The sequence below is a fragment of the Triturus cristatus genome, chromosome 4_2 (genome assembly GCF_964204655.1).
Source record: "Triturus cristatus chromosome 4_2, aTriCri1.1, whole genome shotgun sequence".
NCBI lineage: Eukaryota > Metazoa > Chordata > Amphibia > Caudata > Salamandridae > Triturus > Triturus cristatus.
Genome location: NC_140586.1, coordinates 507651157 through 507678592, shown reverse-complemented (window position 1 = coordinate 507678592; position 27436 = coordinate 507651157).

The window sequence follows — 27436 nt, the reverse complement described above, 5'->3', positions numbered from 1 at the left end:
GAATGCAGAACAGATCAAAACATATTCCCCCAGTCAAGATATCTTGTTTAAATCCATCATTCTTTTGCTCACCATGCCAGCCCAGTTTAGACCTGGCCATATGCAAATCAGTCTTGACCCTGTGCCTTATGGGAAAAGTCCAGCCCGAACTACCAAGCCAGGTCCTCACTGAACTGAAAAAAAAAGCATCCTAGGACCGGTTTTGGGGTTTCACCCCTCTTCAGCCAGAATAGCTTTAATCCAGTGGCACAGTGAGCCCAGGACTCACGTCTAGGAATACCCGGCGCACTAAGGGTGAGAAAGCAAAAGACACACAATTGATGGACGGAATGAAGAACAAATCAAAACATTCTCCCCCGTCAAGAGATCTGGGTTAAATCATTTATTCTTTTGCTAACCATGCCACCCTAGTTTAGACCTGGCCAAATGCAAATCAGTCTTCACCCTGTGCCTCATGGGATCAGTCCAGCCCGAACTGCCAAGCCAGGTCCTCACTGGACCGGAAACAAGCGTCCTAGGACTGGTTTGGGGGTTTCACCCCTCTTCAGCCAGAATAGCTTGAATCCAGGGGCACAGTGAGCCCGGGACCCACGTTTGGGCATACCCGGCGCACTTAGGACGAGAAAGCAAAAGACACACAATTGATGGACGGAATACAGAACAAATCAAAAAATTCTCCCATAGTCAAGAGATCTGGGTTAAATCCATCATTCTTTTGCTCACCATGCCACCCCAGTTTAGACGTGACCATATGCAAATCAGTCTTGACCCTGTGCCTCATGGAACAGTCCAACCCTAACTGCCAAGCCAGGTCTTCACTGGACCGGAAACAAGCATCCTAGGACCGGTTTTGGGGTTTCACCCCTCTTCAGCCAGAATAGCTTGAATCCAGGGGCACAGTGAGCCCGGGACCCACGTCTGGGCATACCCGGCGCACTTAGGACGAGAAAGCAAAAGACACACAATTGATGGACGGAATGCAGAACAAACCAAAACATTCTCCCCCAGTCAAGAGATCTGGGTTAAATCCATCATTCTTTTGCTCACCCTGCCACTCCAGTTTAGACCTGGCTAAATGCAAGTTGGTCTTGACCTTGTGACTCATGGGAACAGTCTAGCCTGATCTGCCAAGCCAGGTCCTCACTGGACCGGAAACAAGCATCCTAGGATCAGTTTCGGGGTTTCACCCTTCTTCAGCCATGACAGCTTGAATCCAGTTGCACCGTGAGCCCGGGACCCACGTCTGGACATACCCTGCACACTTAGGGTGAGAAAGCAAAAGACACAAAATTGATGGACGGAATGCAGAACAGATCAAAACATTCTCCCCCAGTCAAGAGATCTGGGTTAAATCCATTATTCTTTTGCTCACCATGCCACCCCAGTTTAGACCTGGCCATATGCAAATCAGTCTTGACCCTGTGCCTTATGGGAAAAGTCCAGCTTGAACTACCAAGCCAGGTCCTCGCTGGACTGGAAAAAAGCATCCTAGGACCGGTTTTGGGGTTTCACCCCTCTTCAGCCTGGAGGAGCTTGAATCCAGTGGCACAGTGAGCCCGGGACCCATGTCTGGGCATACCCGGCACACTTAGGGCGAGAAAGCAAAAGACACCCAATTGATGGATGGAATGCAGAACAAATCATACATTCTCCCAGAGTCAAGAGATCTGGGTTAAATGAATCATTATTTTGCTCACCATGCCACACCAGTTTAGACCTGGCCATATGCAAATCAGTCTTGACCCTGTGCCTCATGGGAACAGTCCAGCCCTAACTGCCAATCCAGGTCCTCACTGGACCGGAAACAAGCATTCTAGGACAGGTTTGGAGTTTCACCCCTCTTCAGCCAGAATAGCTTGAATCCAGTGGCACAGTGAGCCCGGGACCCACATCTGGACATACCCGGCGCACTTAGGGAGAGAAAGCAAAAGACACACAATTGATGGACGGAATGCAGAACAGATCAAAACATTCTCCCCCCGTCAAGAGATCTGGGTTAAATCCATCATACTTTTGCTCACCATGCCACCCCAGTTTAGACCTGGCCAAATGCAAATCAGTCTTGACCCTGTGCCTCATGGGAACAGTTCAGCCTGATCTGCCAAGCCAGGTCCTAACTGGACCGGAAACAAGCATCCTAGGACCGGTTTCGGGGTTTCACCCCTCTTCAGCCATGATAGCTTGAATCCAGTGGCACAGTGAGCCCGGGACCCACATCTGGACATACCCGGCGCACTTAGGGAGAGAAAGCAAAAGACACACAATTGATGGACGGAATGCAGAACAGATCAAAACATTCTCCCCCCGTCAAGAGATCTGGGTTAAATCCATCATACTTTTGCTCACCATGCCACCCCAGTTTAGACCTGGCCAAATGCAAATCAGTCTTTACCCTGTGCCTTATGGGAACAGTCCAGCCCGAACTGCCATGCCAGGTCCTCACTGGACCGGAAACAAGCATTCTAGGACAGGTTTGGAGTTTCACCCCTCTTCAGCCATGACAGCTTGAATCCAGTTGCACCGTGAGCCCGGGACCCACGTCTGGACATACCCTGCACACTTAGGGTGAGAAAGCAAAAGACACAAAATTGATGGACGGAATGCAGAACAGATCAAAACATTCTCCCCCAGTCAAGAGATCTGGGTTAAATCCATTATTCTTTTGCTCACCATGCCACCCCAGTTTAGACCTGGCCATATGCAAATCAGTCTTGACCCTGTGCCTTATGGGAAAAGTCCAGCTTGAACTACCAAGCCAGGTCCTCGCTGGACTGGAAAAAAGCATCCTAGGACCGGTTTTGGGGTTTCACCCCTCTTCAGCCTGGAGGAGCTTGAATCCAGTGGCACAGTGAGCCCGGGACCCATGTCTGGGCATACCCGGCACACTTAGGGCGAGAAAGCAAAAGACACCCAATTGATGGATGGAATGCAGAACAAATCATACATTCTCCCAGAGTCAAGAGATCTGGGTTAAATGAATCATTATTTTGCTCACCATGCCACACCAGTTTAGACCTGGCCATATGCAAATCAGTCTTGACCCTGTGCCTCATGGGAACAGTCCAGCCCTAACTGCCAATCCAGGTCCTCACTGGACCGGAAACAAGCATTCTAGGACAGGTTTGGAGTTTCACCCCTCTTCAGCCAGAATAGCTTGAATCCAGTGGCACAGTGAGCCCGGGACCCACATCTGGACATACCCGGCGCACTTAGGGAGAGAAAGCAAAAGACACACAATTGATGGACGGAATGCAGAACAGATCAAAACATTCTCCCCCCGTCAAGAGATCTGGGTTAAATCCATCATACTTTTGCTCACCATGCCACCCCAGTTTAGACCTGGCCAAATGCAAATCAGTCTTGACCCTGTGCCTCATGGGAACAGTTCAGCCTGATCTGCCAAGCCAGGTCCTAACTGGACCGGAAACAAGCATCCTAGGACCGGTTTCGGGGTTTCACCCCTCTTCAGCCATGATAGCTTGAATCCAGTGGCACAGTGAGCCCGGGACCCACATCTGGACATACCCGGCGCACTTAGGGAGAGAAAGCAAAAGACACACAATTGATGGACGGAATGCAGAACAGATCAAAACATTCTCCCCCCGTCAAGAGATCTGGGTTAAATCCATCATACTTTTGCTCACCATGCCACCCCAGTTTAGACCTGGCCAAATGCAAATCAGTCTTTACCCTGTGCCTTATGGGAACAGTCCAGCCCGAACTGCCATGCCAGGTCCTCACTGGACCGGAAACAAGCATTCTAGGACAGGTTTGGAGTTTCACCCCTCTTCAGCCAGAATAGCTTGACTCCAGGGGCACAGTGAGCCCGGGACCCACGTCTGGGCATACAAGGCGCACTTAGTACGATAAAGCAAAAGACACACAATTGATGGACGGAATGCAGAACAAATCAAAACATTCTCCCACGGTCAAGAGATCTGGGTTAAATCCATCATTCTTTTGCTCACCATGCCACCCCAGTTTAGACGTGACCATATGCAAAACAGTCTTGACCCTTTGCCTCATGGGAACAGTCCAACCCTAACTGCCAAGCCAGGTCTTCACTGGACCGGAAACAAGCATCCTAGGACCGGTTTTGGGGTTTCACCCCTCTTCAGCAAGAATAGCTTGAATCCAGGGGCACAGTGAGCCCGGGACCCACGTCTGGGCATACATGGCGCACTTAGGACGAGAAAGCAAAAGACACACACTTGATGGATGGAATGCAGAACAAATCAAAACATTCTCCCCCAGTCAAGAGGTCTGGGTTAAATCCATCATTCTTTTGCTCACCATGCCACTCCAGTTTAGACCTGGCCATATGCAAATCAGTCTTGACCCTGTGCCTCATGGGAGCAGTCCAGCCCGAACTGCCAAGCCAGGTTTTCACTGGAACAGAAACAAGCATCCTAGGACCGGTTTCGGGGATTCACCTCTTTTCAGCCAGGATAGCTTGAATCCAGTGGCACAGTGAGGCCGGGACCCACGTCTGAGCATACCCGGCGCACTTAGGGCAAGAAAGCAAAAGACACACAATTGAGGGACGGAATGCAGAACAAATCATACATTCTCCCAGAGTCAAGAGATCTGGGTTAAATCAATCATTCTTATGCTCACCATGCCACGCCAGTTTAGACCTGGCCATATGCAAATCAGTCTTGACCCTGTGCCTCATGGGAACAGTCCAGCCCTAACTGCCAAGCCAGGTCCTCACTGGACCGGAACCAAGCATTCTAGGACCGGTTACGGGGTTAAACCCCTCTTCAGACAGGATAGCATGAATCCAGTGGCACAGTGAGCTCGGGACCCTCATCTGGGCATACCCGGCGCACTTAGGGCAAGAAAGCAAAAGACACACAATTGATGGACAGAATGCAGAACAAATCAAAACATTCTCCTTCAGTCAAGAGATCTGGGTTAAATCCATCATTCTTTGCTCACCATGCCACCCCAGTTTAGACCTGACCATATGCAAATCAGTCTTGACCCTGTGCCTTATGGGAAAAGTCCAGCCCGAACTACCAAGCCAGCTCCTCACTGGACTGAAAAAAAAGCATCATAGGACCGGTTTTGGAGTTTCACCCCTCTTCAGACAGGATAGCATGAATCCAGTGGCACAGTGAGCTCGGGACCCACATCTGGGCATACCCGGCGCACTTAGGGCAAGAAAGCAAAAGACACACAATTGATGGACGGAATGCAGAACAAATCAAAACATTATCCTTCAGTCAAGAGATCTGGGTTAAATCCATCATTCTTTTGCTCACCATGCCACCCCAATTTAGACCTGGCCATATGGAAATCAGTCTGACCCTGGGCCTCATGGGAACAGTTCAGCCTGATCTGCCAAGCCAGGTCCTAACTGGACCGGAAACAAGCATCCTAGGACCGGTTTCGGGGTTTCACCCCTCTTCAGCCATGATAGCTTGAATCCAGTGGCACAGTGAGCCCGGGACCCACATCTGGACATACCCGGCGCACTTAGGGAGAGAAAGCAAAAGACACACAATTGATGGACGGAATGCAGAACAGATCAAAACATTCTCCCCCCGTCAAGAGATCTGGGTTAAATCCATCATACTTTTGCTCACCATGCCACCCCAGTTTAGACCTGGCCAAATGCAAATCAGTCTTTACCCTGTGCCTTATGGGAACAGTCCAGCCCGAACTGCCATGCCAGGTCCTCACTGGACCGGAAACAAGCATTCTAGGACAGGTTTGGAGTTTCACCCCTCTTCAGCCAGAATAGCTTGACTCCAGGGGCACAGTGAGCCCGGGACCCACGTCTGGGCATACAAGGCGCACTTAGTACGATAAAGCAAAAGACACACAATTGATGGACGGAATGCAGAACAAATCAAAACATTCTCCCACGGTCAAGAGATCTGGGTTAAATCCATCATTCTTTTGCTCACCATGCCACCCCAGTTTAGACGTGACCATATGCAAAACAGTCTTGACCCTTTGCCTCATGGGAACAGTCCAACCCTAACTGCCAAGCCAGGTCTTCACTGGACCGGAAACAAGCATCCTAGGACCGGTTTTGGGGTTTCACCCCTCTTCAGCAAGAATAGCTTGAATCCAGGGGCACAGTGAGCCCGGGACCCACGTCTGGGCATACATGGCGCACTTAGGACGAGAAAGCAAAAGACACACACTTGATGGATGGAATGCAGAACAAATCAAAACATTCTCCCCCAGTCAAGAGGTCTGGGTTAAATCCATCATTCTTTTGCTCACCATGCCACTCCAGTTTAGACCTGGCCATATGCAAATCAGTCTTGACCCTGTGCCTCATGGGAGCAGTCCAGCCCGAACTGCCAAGCCAGGTTTTCACTGGAACAGAAACAAGCATCCTAGGACCGGTTTCGGGGATTCACCCCTTTTCAGCCAGGATAGCTTGAATCCAGTGGCACAGTGAGGCCGGGACCCACGTCTGAGCATACCCGGCGCACTTAGGGCAAGAAAGCAAAAGACACACAATTGATGGACGGAATGCAGAACAAATCATACATTCTCCCAGAGTCAAGAGATCTGGGTTAAATCAATCATTCTTATGCTCACCATGCCACGCCAGTTTAGACCTGGCCATATGCAAATCAGTCTTGACCCTGTGCCTCATGGGAACAGTCCAGCCCTAACTGCCAAGCCAGGTCCTCACTGGACCGGAACCAAGCATTCTAGGACCGGTTACGGGGTTAAACCCCTCTTCAGACAGGATAGCATGAATCCAGTGGCACAGTGAGCTCGGGACCCTCATCTGGGCATACCCGGCGCACTTAGGGCAAGAAAGCAAAAGACACACAATTGATGGACAGAATGCAGAACAAATCAAAACATTCTCCTTCAGTCAAGAGATCTGGGTTAAATCCATCATTCTTTGCTCACCATGCCACCCCAGTTTAGACCTGACCATATGCAAATCAGTCTTGACCCTGTGCCTTATGGGAAAAGTCCAGCCCGAACTACCAAGCCAGCTCCTCACTGGACTGAAAAAAAAGCATCATAGGACCGGTTTTGGAGTTTCACCCCTCTTCAGACAGGATAGCATGAATCCAGTGGCACAGTGAGCTCGGGACCCACATCTGGGCATACCCGGCGCACTTAGGGCAAGAAAGCAAAAGACACACAATTGATGGACGGAATGCAGAACAAATCAAAACATTATCCTTCAGTCAAGAGATCTGGGTTAAATCCATCATTCTTTTGCTCACCATGCCACCCCAATTTAGACCTGGCCATATGGAAATCAGTCTGACCCTGGGCCTCATGGGAACAGTTCAGCCTGATCTGCCAAGCCAGGTCCTAACTGGACGGAAAAAAGCACCCTAGGACCGGTTGAGGGGTTTCACCCCTCTTCAGCCATGATAGCTTGAATCCAGTGGCACAGTGAGCCCGGGACCCACATCTGGACATACCCGGGGCACTTAGGGCGAGAAAGCAAAAGACACACAATTGATGGACGGAATGCAGAACAGATCAAAACATTCTCCCCCAGTCAAGAGATCTGGGTTAAATCCATCATTCTTTTGCTCACCATGCCACCCCAGATTAGACCTGGCCAAATGGAAAACAGTCTTGACCCTGTGCCTCATGGGAACAGTTCAGCCTGATCTGCCAAGCCAGGTCCTAACTGGACCGGAAACAAGCATCCTAGGACCGGTTTCGGGGTTTCACCCCTCTTCAGCCATGATAGTTTGAATCCAGTGGCACAGTGAGCCCGGGACCCACATCTGGACATACCCGGCGCACTTAGGGAGAGAAAGCAAAAGACACACAATTGATGGACGGAATGCAGAACAGATCAAAACATTCACCCCCAGTCAAGAGATCTGGGTTAAATCCATCATTCTTTTGCTCACCATGCCAACCCAGTTTAGACCTGGCCATATGAAAATCAGTCTTGACCCTTTGCCTTATGTGAAAAGTCCAGCCCGAACTACCAAGCCAGGTCCTCACTGGACTGAAAAAAAAGCATCCTAGGACCGGTTTTGGGGTTTCACCCCTCTTCAGCCAGGATAGCTTTAATCCAGTGGCACAGTGAGCCCGAGACCCACGTCTAGGAATACCTGGCGCACTTAGGGCGAGAAAGCAAAAGACACACAATTGATGGACGGAATGCAGAACAAATCAAAACATTCTCCCCCCGTCAAGAGATCTGGGTTAAATGCATCATTCTTTTGCTCACCATGCCACCCCAGTTTAGACCTGGCCAAATGCAAATCAGTCTTTACCCTGTGCCTCATGGGAACAGTCCAGCCCGAACTGCCATGCCAGGTCCTCACTGGACCGGAAACAAGCATTCTAGGACAGGTTTGGAGTTTCACCCCTCTTCAGCCAGAATAGCTTGAATCCAGGGGCACAGTGAGCCCGGGACCCACGTCTGGGCATACAAGGCGCACTTAGTACGAGAAAGCAAAAGACACACAATTAATGGACGTAATGCAGAACAAATCAAAACATTCTCCCACGGTCAAGAGATCTGGGTTAAATCCATCATTCTTTTGCTCACCATGCCACCCCAGTTTAGACGTGAGCATATCCAAATTAGTCTTGACCCTGTGCCTCATGGGAACAGTCCAACCCTAACTGCCAAGCCAGGTCTTCACTGGACCGGAAACAAGCATCCTAGGACCGGTTTTGGGGTTTCACCCCTCTTCAGCAAGAATAGCTTGAATCCAGGGGCACAGTGAGCCCGGGACCCATGTCTGGGCATACCCGGCGCACTTAGGACGAGAAAGCAAAAGACACACAATTTATGGATGGAATGCAGAACAAATCAAAACATTCTCCCCCAGTCAAGAGGTCTGGGTTAAATCCATAATTCTTTTTCTCACCATGCCACTCCAGTTTAGACCTGGCCATATGCAAATCAGTCTTGACACTGTGACTCATGGGAACAGTCCAGCCTGATCTGCCAAGCCAGGTCCTCACTGGACCCGAACCAAGCATCCTAGGACCGGTTTCAGGGCTTGACCCCTCTTCAGACAGGATAGCATGAATCCAGTGGCACAGTGAGCTCGGGACCCTCATCTGGGCATACCCGGCGCACTTAGGGCAAGAAAGCAAAAGACACACAATTGATGGACGGAATGCAGAACAAATCAAAACATTCTCCTTCAGTCAAGAGATCTGGGTTAAATCCATCATTCTTTGCTCACCATGCCACCCCAGTTTAGACCTGACCATATGCAAATCAGTCTTGACCCTGTGCCTTATGGGAAAAGTCCAGCCCGAACTACCAAGCCAGCTCCTCACTGGACTGAAAAAAAAGCATCATAGGACCGGTTTTGGAGTTTCACCCCTCTTCAGACAGGATAGCATGAATCCAGTGGCACAGTGAGCTCGGGACCCACATCTGGGCATACCCGGCGCACTTAGGGCAAGAAAGCAAAAGACACACAATTGATGGACGGAATGCAGAACAAATCAAAACATTATCCTTCAGTCAAGAGATCTGGGTTAAATCCATCATTCTTTTGCTCACCATGCCACCCCAATTTAGACCTGGCCATATGGAAATCAGTCTGACCCTGGGCCTCATGGGAACAGTTCAGCCTGATCTGCCAAGCCAGGTCCTAACTGGACGGAAAAAAGCACCCTAGGACCGGTTGAGGGGTTTCACCCCTCTTCAGCCATGATAGCTTGAATCCAGTGGCACAGTGAGCCCGGGACCCACATCTGGACATACCCGGGGCACTTAGGGTGAGAAAGCAAAAGACACACAATTGATGGACGGAATGCAGAACAGATCAAAACATTCTCGCCCAGTCAAGAGATCTGGGTTAAATCCATCATTCTTTTGCTCACCATGCCACCCCAGTTTAGACCTGGCCATATGCAAATCAGTCTTGACCCTGTGCCTCATGGGAACAGTTCAGCATGATCTGCCAAGCCAGGTCCTCACTGGACTGGAAACAAGCATCCTAGGACCGGTGTCGGGGTTTCACCCCTCTTCAGCCATGATAGCTTGAATCCAGTGGCACAGTGAGCCCGGGACCCACGTCTGGACATACCCGGCGCACTTAGGGCGAGAAAGCAAAAGACACACAATTGATGGACGGAATGCAGAACAGATCAAAACATATTCCCCCAGTCAAGATATCTGGTTTAAATCCATCATTCTTTTGCTCACCATGCCACCCCAGTTTAGACCTGGCCATCTGCAAATCAGTCTTGACCCTGTGCCTCATGGGAACAGTCCAGCCCTAACTGCCAAGCCAGGTCCTCACTGGACCTGAAACAAGCATCCTAGGACCGGTTACGGGGTTTCACCCCTCTACTGCCAGGATAACTTGAATGATGTGGCACAGTGAGCCCAGGACCCACTTTTAGGCATACCCGGCGCACTTAGGGCGAGAAAGCAAAAGACACATAATTGACGGACGGAATGCTGAACAAATCAAAACATTCTCCCCCCGTCAAGAGATCTGGGTTAAATCCATCATTCTTTTGCTCACCATGCCACCCCAGTTTAGACGTGACCATATGCATATAAGTCTTGACCCTGTGCCTCATGGGAACAGTCCAACCCTAACTGCCAAGCCAGGTCTTCACTGGACCGGAAACAAGCATCCTAGGACCGGTTTCAGGGTTTCACCCCTCTTCAGCCAGAATAGCTTGAATCCAGGGGCACAGTGAGCCCGGGACCCACGTCTGGGCATACCCGGCTCACTTAGTGTAACGCCCTGAACGTCTCAGGATCGTTTAACAGACACGACAATGAGGACGCAACCACTTGTGAAGGGTTAGTTCTTTTAATGAAGGCAAATAAAATACAAAGAACAAACAAAAGTTATAGTCACTGGAATCCTCCAGGCTAAGTACGTTACCAGCCCACAGCACGGATGGTCCTAACCGTCCTCTGCATATACGCCGATCCCGGCGTATGCCAACAGAGGGCAGAAATGAAATGGCCGACAATGCCAATCGGTAGGCTGTGAGGGGCACGAAGAGTGTTGGGGAGAATCGAGGAGTCAGGGAAACACCCAGCCGGGGTCTCTACCTGAAGGGAGCAGCCGCTCAACCTCTTCCTCAGACTGCACCGGGACGCGGAGTCACCTCCTGGTGATGCGTCACCGATACCCCAATCACAAGCAAGAAGACTGAACCGAGAGCAGCCGCTCGATCGATCCTGTGGACTTCCGAGTCTGTAACGCGGCAAACACCTCCTGGTGTGCGTTACAGCTGGCAGTCCCTGTGTCTCTGGTCGGGCTGGGAGTTACGACTCCAACCAGCAAAAGCGCCACTGCGCTTGGACTCAGCCGAGTCAAAAAGCGAAGCTCAATGGTTGACCGGTAGAGCTTCCGGGTCCTTCACAGGTGACGATGGGGCAAGACACGGCCCAGGGAGTAACGACTCGACCTACCTCCGTTCTTGCCTTACTGGAGCACCACTCCGGAACACTGCTCTTCACGAAGCAGGTACGTCGGTGTAAACACAATATCCGACAGCCTTGTACCTCCCGGTTCCTCCCTTTATAGGGCGTGTTTTCCTTGAGTTATGTAACAGCTCTCCTGTTTACATCAGGGCGTGTTTCCCTTGAGTTATGTAACAGCTCTCCTGTTTACATAAGGGCGTGTTTCCCTTGAGTTATGTAACAGCTCTCCTGTTTACATAAGGGCGTGTTTCCCTTGTATGACAGGAATTCTTGACAGTACATCCTCCCTCTCAGCGGCTCCCCACGGGTCCAGCGCTGGCAGGAAAACGCCGATGGAACAAGGAGACCAAGCGCGGAGCATAAACCCCTTCAGCCGGTTCCCATGAATGCTCCTCCGGGCCATAGCCTTTCCACGCAACCAGGTACCACAGCTTCCCCCTGCGCCATTTGGACGCCCGTATGCCCGACACTTCATACTCCACCTCCGACTCCACGCATACCGGCCTAGGTGTCCCAGACGGCTTGGAGGGTGCTGGTTTGAGCAATGATACATGAAAGACAGGGTGTATCCGCAATGACTGGGGCAAGCACACCTTCACGTTCACGGGACCCATACACTTGGTAATTCGATAGGGGCCCATGTACTTGGGATGGAACACACTGTTCTTTCGAAACCTCATGTTTCTTGTGGATATCCAGACGTAGTCTCCAGTGCGGTACAGTGGCCCGGGCCTTCTCTTCCTATCTGCCGCAGCCTTGTATCTTCTCTTGGCCTCTATTAGGACAGCCCTTGAGCGCATCAACGTGTCTTTTATGTGTGCCACCCTGTCCGCTGTGGCGGGAATCCTGTCCTCTCTGAACGGATGTAGAAATGGCAAGAACCTGGGATGTTGGCCATAGTTGCTATAGAACGGAGATGACTGTGTGGAGCTGTGAGTGGCGTTGTTATAGGCTATCTCTGCAACCCATAGCAAGTCGACCCATTCTTCCCTGCCCTGGTCCACAAAACATCGCAGATACTGTTTGAGCGTTTGGTTCAGGTGCTCGGTTTGGCCGTCCGTTTGAGGGTGGTAGCTGGTGGACAGGGCGGTCTTAACATGCAGCGCAGTGCACCAAGTCTTCCAGAATTGCGCAGTAAACTGCGACCCCCGGTCCGACACGATCACCCCAGGTAATCCATGCAGTCGTACCACATTCTTTAGGAGTAGTGACGCCAATTCCCCGGCCGTAGGGACTCTCTTGCAGGGGATGAAGTGCCCCATTTTCGTCAAGTAATCCACCACCACCAGTATTGCCGTCATCCCCTGGTCTACCGGTAGGCCCACCACGAAGTCCAGTGATATGCTATCCCATGGTCTATCCGGGGTCGGAAGTGGATGTAAGAGCCCTTGGGTTCGGCCATGGTCGGCCTTCATGGTAGCACACGTAGGACACTCCTGTCCCCACCTCCTGACATCCACTCTCATGGTTGGCCACCAGAAATGCCGTCCCATGCTAGCCACCGTTTTTTCAAAGCCCAAATGACCTGCGCATGGAGAGTCATGGCACCAGATGAATGCTTGTTTCCTTAGCCTAGGCGTGGGTATCAATAGGCACCTGCCCTTCAGGGGTATCCCGTCCTTCAGCTGCCATTCTCTGTGACTGAGGAGCCACCTCCGCCATGCGAATGACCTGATCCCTCTCTTTATTCCCCTCAGGAAAGTATCCGGTTGGATAACCCCCAATACCATCCTCGGGGAAATGATGGAACGCTCGGTTGCAGGCAATGGTTCCTTAACTGCAGATTGACGGGACAGGGCGTCCGCCTTCCGGTTTTCCGTCCCCGGCCGATATGTGATGCGGAAGTTGAACCCCGCAAAGAAGATCATCCACCGCAGCTGCCTGGGAGAAAGGTGTCTAGTGGCCGTCATGAACTGTAGGTTCCGATGGTCCGTGTACACCGATACCACATGTCTTGCCCCCATCAACCAATGCCTCCATTCGGTGAAGGCGTCCTTGATTGCGAGAAGCTCCTTCTCCGCAATATGGTAGTTGCGTTCGGCGTCGTTGAGTTTGCGGGACATGTACGCAACGGGATGAAGCACCCCTGTGTCGTGGTTGCGTTGGGACAAGATAGCCCCCAGCGCCACATCCGACGCGTCCGCTTCCACCACGTAGGGGAGATCCGGATCGGGGTGAGCCAACACCGGCGCCTTACCAAAGGCGCTTTTCAGGGCCTCAAAGGCTTTGTTCGCTTCAGGGGACCAGACAAACTCCTTGGACTTCCTCAGTAGCTGTGTGATTGGGGCCACCACTCCTGAAAATCCATCTATAAACCGCCTGTAAAAGTTGGCGAAGCCAATGAAACTTTGGACGTCCTTCACGCTTTGGGGCACCGGCCATTCTTTCACCGCCTTGATCTTTCGTTCTGCCATCTCCTGTCCCTCTGGACTCAGCATCACTCCGAGGAATTCCACGGATGTGACGTGGAAGTCACACTTGCTGAGTTTACAAAACAGCATGTTTTCCCTCAGCTTTTGGAGCACAGCTTTGACGTGGTGTACGTGCTCCTCCACACTGGATGAATAGATGAGGATGTCGTCGATATATACGACCACGTAGATATCCAACTCCTCTCTGAATACCTCATTCAAAAAGTACTGAAAGGCTGCCGGGGCGTTGCACAGACCGAACAGCATGACGAGGTACTCAAAAAGGCCGAACCTGGTCTTAAAGGCGGTCTTCCACTCGTCTCCGTCCCTCATGCGCACCAGATGGTATGCCCCTTTCAAATCCAACTTGGTGTAGATACGAGCTTTCTTGACCTGTTCCAGAAGTACACTGATGAGAGGCAAGGGGTACCGATTTTTTATGGTTATCGCATTCAATGCCCTAAAGTCCACACAGGCTCTCAGCTCCCCATTAGCCTTCGGGATGAAGAAGAGTGGCGAGGCGGCCGGAGACTTGGACGGGCGGATGAATCCTAGCTTGAGGAGTTTATCCAGGTACCCCCGGAGATGCACGTTTTCAGGCTCCGTCAGGGCATACAGCCTGCCGCTGGGAACGCTGGCCCCTGGCACCAGGTCGATCTGGCAGTCAAACTGTCTATGTGGTGGTAGCACTTCCACCTTCACCTCATCAAATACATCCTCAAAACTGTGATAAGCCTGGGGGAGAGCCACATCTTTTTCTGCCGCTGTAGCCACCGTCTGACTCCCGCTCTCATCTGCGTCAAGGGATTCCGTTCTTATTCCACAATGCAGGATGCAATACGGTGACGTCATTTCGATGCGATGTGTTGGCCAATCCACAAAGGGGTTGTGTTTCTGTAGCCACGGCAATCCCAATATGACGCCATATTGGGGCGCTCGGATGATGTTAAAATCGATTTGTTCCAAATGGTTCCTCCCATATCTCATCGGAAGGACCCCCGTGTGCTGTCCGATGGGCCCCGTCACCAATCGCCTTCCGTCTACCGCATAGACGTCTTCGGGTACTGCTTTGGGAAGAAGCACTAGCCCTAGCCTGCATGCCTCGTTGTGGTCCATAAACATGCCAGTGGCCCCTGAATCCACCATGGCCACAACGGGTATCCACTGGTCATGCACTCCCACGTGCACCGTGATAAACAGGTGTCGTTGTCCCTTAGTGACCGAGTTGGAAAGTGAAGGGATGGATGAGTGACTCCGAGATGCCTCTTCTCTGGTCTTGGAGTCCTCTAGTTTTCCGCCGGTATGTCCACCACGGCTGTTACCGACCGGTTGGCCCGATAACGTGACGTCTTCGGTTTGGCAGGGCATTCACGTACGTAGTGGCCTTTTTTGCCACAATATAGGCACAATCCTTGTTTACGGCGTGACTCTTTCTCCGTGGCTGTGAGGCTCGCTCGTATTGCGCTGATGTCCATGGGTTCTCCCTTGGATGCGGTGGAAGTTTCAGGACTTCCCACCGTCACATAGGATGGAAGGGATTTTCCTTTTCTCCCATGATCCCCCTTTCTTTCACTTAGCCTATGTTCCAGCCGTAATACCAGGTTGATAAGGCCCTCACATGTCTTGGGTTGAGGGTCAATATGAGCCACGGCGTCCTTGAGCTCATCGCACAGCCCTTGATGGAAGAGCGCCGTCTGTTTAGCAACAGGCCACTTGGTTTCCGCAACCAGCCTTCGGAACGCGTTGAGATACTGCACCAGGTCGTTGGATCCCTGTCTCAACTCAAGCATTTCACGGTCCGCCGTGTACGAGTCAGCCCTTCTGTCGAATACCTTCAGGAATTCCTCGCGAAAAGCACCCCAATCACATAAGAGGGGGTCGTCCCTGCTCACCAGAGGTACGGCCCATTGTGCCGCGTTTCCAGCCAAATAGGATATAAGGAAAGCCACACGAGCCTGACTCGTGGGGAACGCCTTTGGTTTGCACGATAAATGTAGCGCCACTTGTGTGAGGAATACCTGCACTGTGTTAGGATCCCCACTGTACCTCTCTGGTGTTGCCAAGGGGATGGCTACCGGCATTTCCACTACAACCGCAGGGGTCTGGTTCGTGAGGGAGGTGCTGGGCATGAGCGGGTCCAATTGGATAGCATCCAGTCTGGCTTTTACATCGGCTGTTTCTTGCCTAGAGGCAGCCACTTCAACTTGCATGGCCGCTAAAGCAGCCAGCACATCATCAAGTGTTGCCATGTCTGTTATCGACCGGGAGACAGTTAGTGTTATTAAGGTCGGATATTTTGTAACGCCCTGAACGTCTCAGGATCGTTTAACAGACACGACAATGAGGACGCAACCACTTGTGAAGGGTTAGTTCTTTTAATGAAGGCAAATAAAATACAAAGAACAAACAAAAGTTATAGTCACTGGAATCCTCCAGGCTAAGTACGTTACCAGCCCACAGCACGGATGGTCCTAACCGTCCTCTGCATATACGCCGATCCCGGCGTATGCCAACAGAGGGCAGAAATGAAATGGCCGACAATGCCAATCGGTAGGCTGTGAGGGGCACGAAGAGTGTTGGGGAGAATCGAGGAGTCAGGGAAACACCCAGCCGGGGTCTCTACCTGAAGGGAGCAGCCGCTCAACCTCTTCCTCAGACTGCACCGGGACGCGGAGTCACCTCCTGGTGATGCGTCACCGATACCCCAATCACAAGCAAGAAGACTGAACCGAGAGCAGCCGCTCGATCGATCCTGTGGACTTCCGAGTCTGTAACGCGGCAAACACCTCCTGGTGTGCGTTACAGCTGGCAGTCCCTGTGTCTCTGGTCGGGCTGGGAGTTACGACTCCAACCAGCAAAAGCGCCACTGCGCTTGGACTCAGCCGAGTCAAAAAGCGAAGCTCAATGGTTGACCGGTAGAGCTTCCGGGTCCTTCACAGGTGACGATGGGGCAAGACACGGCCCAGGGAGTAACGACTCGACCTACCTCCGTTCTTGCCTTACTGGAGCACCACTCCGGAACACTGCTCTTCACGAAGCAGGTACGTCGGTGTAAACACAATATCCGACAGCCTTGTACCTCCCGGTTCCTCCCTTTATAGGGCGTGTTTTCCTTGAGTTATGTAACAGCTCTCCTGTTTACATCAGGGCGTGTTTCCCTTGAGTTATGTAACAGCTCTCCTGTTTACATAAGGGCGTGTTTCCCTTGAGTTATGTAACAGCTCTCCTGTTTACATAAGGGCGTGTTTCCCTTGTATGACAGGAATTCTTGACACTTAGGACGAGAAAGCAAAAGACACACAATTGATGGACGGAATGCGGAACAAATCAAAACATTCTTCCCCAGTCAAGAGATCTGGGTTAAATCCATCATTCTTTTGCTCACCATGCCACTCCAGTTTAGATCTGGCCAGATGCAAATCAGTCTTGACCCTGTGACTCATGGGAACAGTCCAGCCTGATCTGCCAAGCCAGGTCCTCACTGGACCGGAAACAAGCATCCTAGGACCAGTTTCAGGGTTTCACCGCTCTTCAGCCATGACAGCTTGAATCCAGTGGCACAGTGAGCTTGGGACCCACGTCTGGACATACCCGGCGCAATTAGGGCGAGAAAGCAAAAGACCCACAATTGATGGACGGAATGCAGAACAGATCAAAACATTCTCCCCCAGTCAAGAGATCTGGGTTAAATCCATCATTCTTTTGCTCACCATGCCAGCCCAGTTTAGACCTGGCCATATGCAAATCAGTCTTGACCCTGTGCCTCATGTGAAAAGTCCAGCCCGAACTACCAAGCCAGGTCCTCACTGGACTGAAAAAAAAGCATCCTAGGACCTGTTTTGAGGTTTCACCCCTCTTCAGCCAGGATAGCTTGAATCCAGTGGCACAGTGAGCCCGGGACCCACGTCTGGGAATACCTGGCGCACTTAGGGCGAGAAAGCAAAAGACACACAATTGATGGACAGAATGCAGAACAAATCAAAACATTCTCCCCCATCAAGAGATCTGGGTTAAATCCATCATTCTTTTGCTCACCATGCCACCCCAGTTTAGACCTGGCCAAATGCGAATCAGTCTTGACCCTGTGCCTCATGGGAGCAGTCCAGCCCGAATTGCCAAGACAGGTCCTCACTGGACCGGAAACAAGCACCCTAGGAACGGTTTCGGGGTTTCACCCCTCTTCAGCCAGGATAGCTTGAATCCAGTGGCACAGTGAGGCCGGGACCCACGTCTCAGCATACCCGGCGCACTTAGGGCAAGAAAGCAAAAGACACACAATTGATTGGCGGACTGCAGAACAAATCATACATTCTCCCAGAGTCAAGAGATCTGGGTTAAATCAATCATTCTTTTGCTCACCATGCCACGCCAGTTTAGACCTGGCCATATGCAAATCAGTCTTGACCCTGAGCCTCATGGGAACAGTCCAGCCCTAACTGCCAAGACAGGTCCTCACTGGACCGGAAACAAGCATCCTAGGACCGGTTACAGGGTTTCACCACTCTACTGCCAGGATAACTTGAATCCAGTGGCACAGTGAGCCCAGGACCCACGTCTAGGCATACCCGGCGCACTTAGGGCGAGAAAGCAAAAGACACAAAATTGATGGACGGAATGCAGAACAAATCAAAACATCCTCCCCCAGTCAAGAGATCTGGGTTAAATCCATCATTCTTTTGCTCACCATGCCACCCCAGTTTAGACCTGGCCATATGCAAATCAGTCTTGACCCTGTCCCTCATGGGAACTATTCAGCCTGATCTGCCAAGCCAGGTCCTCACTGGACCGGAAACAAGCATCCTAGGACCGGTTTCGGGGTTTCACCCCTCTTCAGCTATGATAGCTTGAATCCAGTGGCACAGTGAGCCCGGGACCCACTTCTGGACATACCCGGCGCACTTAGGGCGAGAAAGCAAAAGACACACAATTGATGGACGGAATGCAGAACAGATCAAAACATATTCCCCCAGTCAAGATATCTGGTTTAAATCCATCATTCTTTTGCTCACCATGCCAGCCCAGTTTAGACCTGGCCATATGCAAATCAGTCTTGACCCTGTGCCTTATGGGAAAAGTCCAGCCCAAACTACCAAGCCAGGTCCTCACTGGACTGGAAAAAAAGCATCCTAGGACCGGTTTTGGGGTTTCACCTAGGCCTGGGCGAAAATTTCGTTCCGTTCGTGGAAATTGCGATAATTTGACATTTTCGCGTTCCGCGGAGAGCGCGAAAATGTCAAAAATTCCGGTTTTCGCAGCTTGGAGATAATTTGTTTCTTGCTCGCGCTGTAAAATAATATATTCTCGCGCGCGCGCGATCGCCTTACCTGAATCCCTGCGTTCGCCGACAAGTTTTCTTGATCCGGTCGCGTTCTCCATGAGATGTTGTATTGTTTTTAGCCATTTGCGCTGTCTCGCGACAGTTCGCGCCCGCAGTGACGTCATGCGTCGCGCGATCACGTCTTTCTTCTCGCGATCATGCACCGCGAGAACAACTCAAAACAAGATGGCCGCGCCCGCAAGCAACCACATGGGTAATTTAGTGACCCGCAACCATGCAGAAAATCTCGCGAACATGCCGGAAAAAAACTTCCGCATCTTCGCGATATTTCCGCTTGTTTGCGATAATTTTAAACATTTTCGCGATAATTTGCGAAGGTTAATTCCGCAAATTCCGCCCACCCCTAGTTTCACCCCTCTTCAGCCGGAATAGATTTAATCCAGTGGTACAGTGAGCCCGGGACCCATGTGTGGGCATACCCGGCACAATTAGGGCGAGAAAGCAAAAGACACCCAATTGATGGACGGAATGCAGAACAAATCAAAACATTCTCCCCCAGTCAAGAGATCTGGGTTAAATCCATCATTCTTTTACTCACCATGCCACCCCAGTTTAGAGCTGGCCATATGCAAATCAGTCTTGACCCTGTGCTTTATGGGAAAAGTCCAGCTTGAACTACCAAGCCAGGTCCTCACTGGACTGGAAAAAAGCATCCTAGGACCGGTTTTGGGGTTTCACCCCTCTTCAGCCAGGATAGCTTGAATCCAGTGGCACAGTGAGCCCGGGACCCATGTCTGGGCATACCCGGCACACTTAGGGCGAGAAAGCAAAAGACACCCAATTGATGGACGGAATGCAGAACAAACCCAAACATTCTCCCCCAGTCAAGAGATCTGGGTTAAATCCATCATTCTTTTGCTCTCCATGCCACCCCAGTTTAGACCTGGCCATATGCAAATCAGTCTTGACCCTGTGCCTCATGGGACCAGTCCAGCCCGAACTGCCAAGCCAGGTTTTCACTGGAACGGAAACAAGCATCCTAGGACCGAGTTCGGGGTTTTACCCCTCTTGAGCCAGGATAGCTTGAATCCAGTGGCACAGTGAGGCAGGGTCCCACGTTTGAGCATACCCGGCGCACTTAGGGCAAGAAAGCAAAAGACACACAATTGATAGACGGAATGCAGAACAAATCATACATTCTCCCAAAATTCAAGAGATCTGGGTAAAAGCAAACATTCGTATGCTCAACATGCCACGCCAGTTTAGACCTGGCCATATGCAAATCAGTCTTGACCCTGTGCCTCATGGGAACAGTCCAGCCCTAACTGCCAAGCCAGGTCCTCACTTGACCAGAAACAAGCATTCTAGGACCGGTTACGGGGTTTCACCCCTCTACTGCCAGGATAACTTGAATTCAGTGGCACAGTGAGCCCAGGACCCACGTCTAGGCATACCCGGCGCACTTAGGGCGAGAAAGCAAAAGACAAATAATTGATGGACGGAATGCAGAACAGATCAAAACATCCTCCCCAGTCAAGAGATCTGGGTTAAATCCATCATTCTTTTGCTCGCCATGTCACCCCAGTTTAGACCTGGCCATATGGAAATCAGTCTTGACCCTGTGCCTCATGGGAACAGTTCAGCCTGATCTGCCAAGCCAGGTCCTAACTGGACCGGAAACAAGAATCCTAGGACCGGTTACAGGGTTTCACCACTCTACTGCCAGGATAACTTGAATCCAGTGGCACAGTGAGCCCAGGACCCACGTATAGGCATACCCGGCGCACTTGGAGCGAGAAAGCAAAAGACACAAAATTGATGGACGGAATGCAGAACAAATCAAAACATCCTCCCCCAGTCAAGAGATCTGGGTTAAATCCATCATTCTTTTGCTCACCATGCCACCCCAGTTTAGACCTGGCCATATGCAAATCAGTCTTGACCCTGTCCCTCATGGGAACTATTCAGCCTGATCTGCCAAGCCAGGTCCTCACTGGACCGGAAACAAGCATCCTAGGACCGGTTTCGGGGTTTCACCCCTCTTCAGCTATGATAGCTTGAATCCAGTGGCACAGTGAGCCCGGGACCCACTTCTGGACATACCCGGCGCACTTAGGGCGAGAAAGCAAAAGACACACAATTGATGGACAGAATGCAGAACAGATCAAAACATATTCCCCCAGTCAAGATATCTGGTTTAAATCCATCATTCTTTTGCTCACCATGCCAGCCCAGTTTAGACCTGGCCATATGCAAATCAGTCTTGACCCTGTGCCTTATGGGAAAAGTCCAGCCCAAACTACCAAGCCAGGTCCTCACTGGACTGGAAAAAAAGCATCCTAGGACCGGTTTTGGGGTTTCACCCCTCTTCAGCCGGAATAGCTTTAATCCAGTGGTACAGTGAGCCCGGGACCCATGTGTGGGCATACCCGGCACACTTAGGGTGAGAAAGCAAAAGACACCCAATTGATGGACGGAATGCAGAACAAATCAAAACATTCTCCCCCAGTCAAGAGATCTGGGTTAAATCCATCATTCTTTTACTCACCATGCCACCCCAGTTTAGAGCTGGCCATATGCAAATCAGTCTTGACCCTGTGCTTTATGGGAAAAGTCCAGCTTGAACTACCAAGCCAGGTCCTCACTGGACTGGAAAAAAGCATCCTAGGACCGGTTTTGGGGTTTTACCCCTCTTCAGCCAGGATAGCTTGAATCCAGTGGCACAGTGAGCCCGGGACCCATGTCTGGGCATACCCGGCACACTTAGGGCGAGAAAGCAAAAGACACCCAATTGATGTACGGAATGCAGAACAAATCCAAACATTCTCCCCCAGTCAAGAGATCTGGGTTAAATCCATGATTCTTTTGCTCTCCATGCCACCCCAGTTTAGACCTAGCCATATGCAAATCAGTCTTGACCCTGTGCCTCATGGGAGCAGTCCAGCCCGAACTGCCAAGCCAGGTTTTCACTGGAACGGAAACAAGCATCCTAGGACCGAGTTCGGGGTTTCACCCCTCTTGAGCCAGGATAGCTTGAATCCAGTGGCACAGTGAGGCAGGGACCCACGTCTGAGCATACCCGGCGCACTTAGGGCAAGAAAGCAAAAGACACACAATTGATAGACGGAATGCAGAACAAATCATACATTCTCCCAAAATTCAAGAGATCTGGGTAAAAGCAAACATTCTTATGCTCAACATGCCACGCCAGTTTAGACCTGGCCATATGCAAATCAGTCTTGACCCTGTGCCTCATGGGAACAGTCCAGCCCTAACTGCCAAGCCAGGTCCTCACTGGACCGGAAACAAGCATTCTAGGACCGGTTACGGGGTTTCACCCCTCTACTGCCAGGATAACTTGAATTCAGTGGCACAGTGAGCCCAGGACCCACGTCTAGGCATACCCGGCGCACTTAGGGCGAGAAAGCAAAAGACAAATAATTGATGGACGGAATGCAGAACAGATCAAAACATCCTCCCCCAGTCAAGAGATCTGGGTTAAATCCATCATTCTTTTGCTCGCCATGTCACCCCAATTTAGACCTGGCCATATGGAAATCAGTCTTGACCCTGTGCCTCATGGGAACAGTTCAGCCTGATCTGCCAAGCCAGGTCCTAACTGGACCGGAAACAAGCATCCTAGGACCGGTTTCAGGGTTTCACCCCTCTTCAGCCATGATAGCTTGAATCCAGTGGCACAGTGAGCCCGGGACTCACATCTGAACATACCTGGCGCACTTAGGGCGAGAAAGCAAAAGACACACAATTGATGGACGGAATGCAGAACAGATCAAAACATTCTCCCCCAGTCAAGAGATCTGGGTTAAATCCATCATTTTTTTGCTCACCATGCCAGTCCAGTTTAGACCTGGCCATATGCAAATCAGTCTTGACCCTGTGCCTTATGTGAAAAGTCCAGCCCGAACTACGAAGCCAGGTCCTCATTGGACTGAAAAAAAAGCATCCTAGTACCGGTTTTGGGGTTTCACCCCTCTTCAGCCAGGATAGCTTTAATCCAGTGGCACAGTGAGCCCGAGACCCACGTCTGGGAATACCCGGCGCACTTAGGGCGAGAAAGCAAAAGACACACAATTCATGGACGGAATGTAGAACAAATCAAAACATTCTCCCCCCATCAAGAGATCTAGGTTAAATCCATCATTCTTTTGCTCACCATGCCACCCCAGTTTAGACCTGGCCAAGTGCAAATCAGTCTTCACCCTGTGCCTCATGGGAACAGTCCAGCCCAAACTGCCAAGCCAGGTCCTCACTGGACCGCAAACAAGCATCCTAGGACAGGTTTGGGGTTTCACCCCTCTTCAGCAAGAAAAGCTTGAATCCAGGGGCACAGTGAGCCCGGGACCCACGTCTGGGCATACAAGGCGCACTTAGTACGAGAAAGCAAAAGACACACAATTGATGGACGGAATGGAGAACAAATCAAAACATTCTCCCACGGTCAAGAGATCTGGGTTAAATCCATCATTCTTTTGCTCACCATGCCACCCCAGTTTAGACGTGACCATATGCAAATCAGTCTTGACCCTGTGCCTCATGGGAACAGTCCAACCCTAACTGCCAAGCCAGGTCTTCAATGTACCGGAAACAAGCATGCTAGGACTGGTTTTGGGGTTTCACCCCTCTTCAGCAAGAATAGCTTGAATCCAGGGGCACAGTGAGCCCGGGACCCACGTCTGGGCATACCCTGCGCTCTTAGGACGAGAAAGCAAAAGACACACAATTGATGGACGGAATGCAGAACAAATCAAAACATTATCCCACAGTCAAGAGATCTGGGTTAAATCCATCATTCTTTTGCTCACCATGCCACCCCAGTTTAGACCTGGCCATATGCAAATCAGTCTTGACGCTGTGCCTCATGGGAACAGTCCAGCTCGAACTGCCAAGCCAGCTCCTCACTGGACCGGAAACAAGCATCCTAGGACCGGTTTCGGGGTTTTAACCCTCTTCAGCCAGGATAGCTTGAATCCAGTGGCATAGTGAGCCCGGGACCCATGTCTGGGCATACCCGGCGCACTTAGGGCGAGAATGCAAAAGACACACAATTGATGGACGGAATGCAGAACAAATCATACATTCTCCCAGAGTCAAGAGATCTGGGTTAAATCAATCATTCTTTTGCTCACCATGCCACGCCAGTTTACACCTGGCCATATGCAAATCAGTCTTGATCCTGTGCCTCATGGGAACAGTCCAGCCCTAATTGCCAAGACAGGTCCTTACTGGACCGGAAACAAGCAACCTAGGACCGGTTGCGGGGTTTCACCCCTCTACTGCCAGGATAACTTGAATCCAGTGGAACAGTGAGCCCAGGACCCACATCTAGGCATACCCGGCGCACTTAGGGCGAGAAAGCAAAAGACACACAATTGATGGACGGAATGCAGAACAAATCAAAACATCCTCCCCCAGTCAAGAGATCTGGGTTAACTCCATCATTCTTTTGCTCACCATGCCACCCCAGTTTAGACCTGGCCATATGCAAATCAGTCTTGACCCTGTCCCTCATGGGAACAGTTCAGACTGATCTGCCAAGCCAGGTCCTCACTGGACCGGAAACAAGCATCCTAGGATCAGTTTCGGGGTTTCACCCCTCTACTGCCAGGATAGCTTGAATCCAGTGGCACAGTGAGCCCGGGACCCACGTCTGGACATACCCGGCGCACTTAGGGCGAGAAAGCAAAAGACACACAATTGATGGACGGAATGCAGAACAGATCAAAACATATTCCCCCAGTCAAGATATCTTGTTTAAATCCATCATTCTTTTGCTCACCATGCCACCCCAGTTTAGACCTGACCATATGCAAATCAGTCTTGACCCTGTGCCTTATGGGAAAAGTCCAGCCCGAACTACCAAGCCAGGTCCTCACTGAACTGAAAAAAAAAGCATCCTAGGACCGGTTTTGGGGTTTCACCCCTCTTCAGCCAGAATAGCTTTAATCCAGTGGCACAGTGAGCCCAGGACCCACGTCTAGGAATACCCGGCGCACTAAGGGTGAGAAAGCAAAAGACACACAATTGATGGACGGAATGAAGACCAAATCAAAACATTCTCCCCCGTCAAGAGATCTGGGTTAAATCATTTATTCTTTTGCTAACCATGCCACCCTAGTTTAGACCTGGCCAAATGCAAATCAGTCTTCACCCTGTGCCTCATGGGATCAGTCCAGCCCGAACTGCCAAGCCAGGTCCTCACTGGACCAGAAACAAGCGTCCTAGGACTGGTTTTGGGGTTTCACCCCTCTTCAGCCAGAATAGCTTGAATCCAGGGGCACAGTGAGCCCGGGACCCACGTTTGGGCATACCCGGCGCACTTAGGACGAGAAAGCAAAAGACACACAATTGATGGACGGAATGCAGAACAAATCAAAAAATTCTCCCACAGTCAAGAGATCTGGGTTAAATCCATCATTCTTTTGCTCACCATGCCACCCCAGTTTAGCTGGACCATATGCAAATCAGTCTTGACCCTGTGCCTCATGGGTACAGTCCAACCCTAACTGCCAAGCCAGGTCTTCACTGGACCGGAAACAAGCATCCTAGGACCGGTTTTGGGGTTTCACCCCTCTTCATCCAGAATAGCTTGAATCCAGGGGCACAGTGAGCCCGGGACCCACGTCTGGGCATACCCGGCGCACTTAGGACGAGAAAGCAAAAGACACACAATTGATGGACGGAATGCAGAACAAACCAAAACATTCTCCCCCAGTCAAGAGATCTGGGTTGAATCCATCATTCTTTTGCTCACCCTGCCACTCCAGTTTAGACCTGGCTAAATGCAAATTGGTCTTGACCTTGTGACTCATGGGAACAGTCTAGCCTGATCTGCCAAGCCAGGTCCACACTGGACCGGAAACAAGCATCCTAGGATCAGTTTCGGGGTTTCACCCTTTTTCAGCCATGACAGCTTGAATCCAGTTGCACCGTGAGCCCAGGACCCACGTCTGGACATACCCGGCGCACTTAGGGTGAGAAAGCAAAAGACACAAAATTGATGGACGGAATGCAGAACAGATCAAAACATTCTCCCCCAGTCAAGAGATCTGGGTTAAATCCATCATTCTTTTGCTCACCATGCCACCCCAGTTTAGACCTGGCCATATGCAAATCAGTCTTGACCCTGTGCCTTATGGGAAAAGTCCAGCTTGAACTACCAAGCAAGGTCCTCGCTGGACTGGAAAAAAGCATCCTAGGACCGGTTTTGGGGTTTCACCCCTCTTCAGCCTGGAGGAGCTTGAATTCAGTGGCACAGTGAGCCCGGGACCCATGTCTGGGCATACCCGGCACACTTAGGGCGAGAAAGCAAAAGACACCCAATTGATGGACGGAATGCAGAACAAATCATACATTCTCCCAGAGTCAAGAGATCTGGGTTAAATCAATTATTCTTATGCTCACCATGCCACTCCAGTTTAGACCTGGCCATATGCAAATCAGTCTTGACCCTGTGCCTCATGGGAACAGTCCAGCCCTAACTGCCAAGCCAGGTCCTCACTGGACCGGAAACAAGCATTCTAGGACCGGTTACGGGGTTTCACCCCTCTACTGCCAGGAAAACTTGAATCCAGTGGCACAGTGAGCCCAGGACCCACGTCTAGGCATACCCGGCGCACTTAGGGCGAGAAAGCAAAAGACACATAATTGATGGACGGAATGCAGAACAAATCAAAACATCCTCCCCCAGTCAAGAGATCTGGGTTAAATCCATCATTCTTTTGCTAACCATGCCACCCCAGATTAGACCTGGCCATATGGAAATCAGTCTTGACCCTGTGCCTCATGGGAACAGTTCAGCCTGATCTGCCAAGCCAGGTCCTAACTCGACCGGAAACAAGCATCCTAGGACCGGTTTTGGGGTTTCACCCCTCTTCAGACAGGATAGCTTTAATCCAGTGGCACAGTGAGCCCGAGACCCACGTCTAGGAATACCCGGCGCACTTAGGACGAGAAAGCAAAAGACACACAATTGATGGACAGAATGCAGAACAAATCAAAACCTTCTCCCCCAGTCAAGAGATCTGGGTTAAATCCATCATTCTTTTGCTCACCATGCCACCCCAGTTTAGACCTGGCCAAATGCAAATCAGTCTTTACCCTGTGCCTCATGGGAACAGTCCAGCCCGAACTGCCATGCCAGGTCCTCACTGGACCGGAAACAAGCATTCTAGGACAGGTTTGGAGTTTCACCCCTCTTCAGCTAGAATAGCTTGAATCCAGGGGCACAGTGAGCCCGGGACCCACGTCTGGGCATACAAGGCGCACTTAGTACGATAAAGCAAAAGACACACAATTGATGGCCGGAATGCAGAACAAATCAAAACATTCTCCCACGGTCAAGAGATC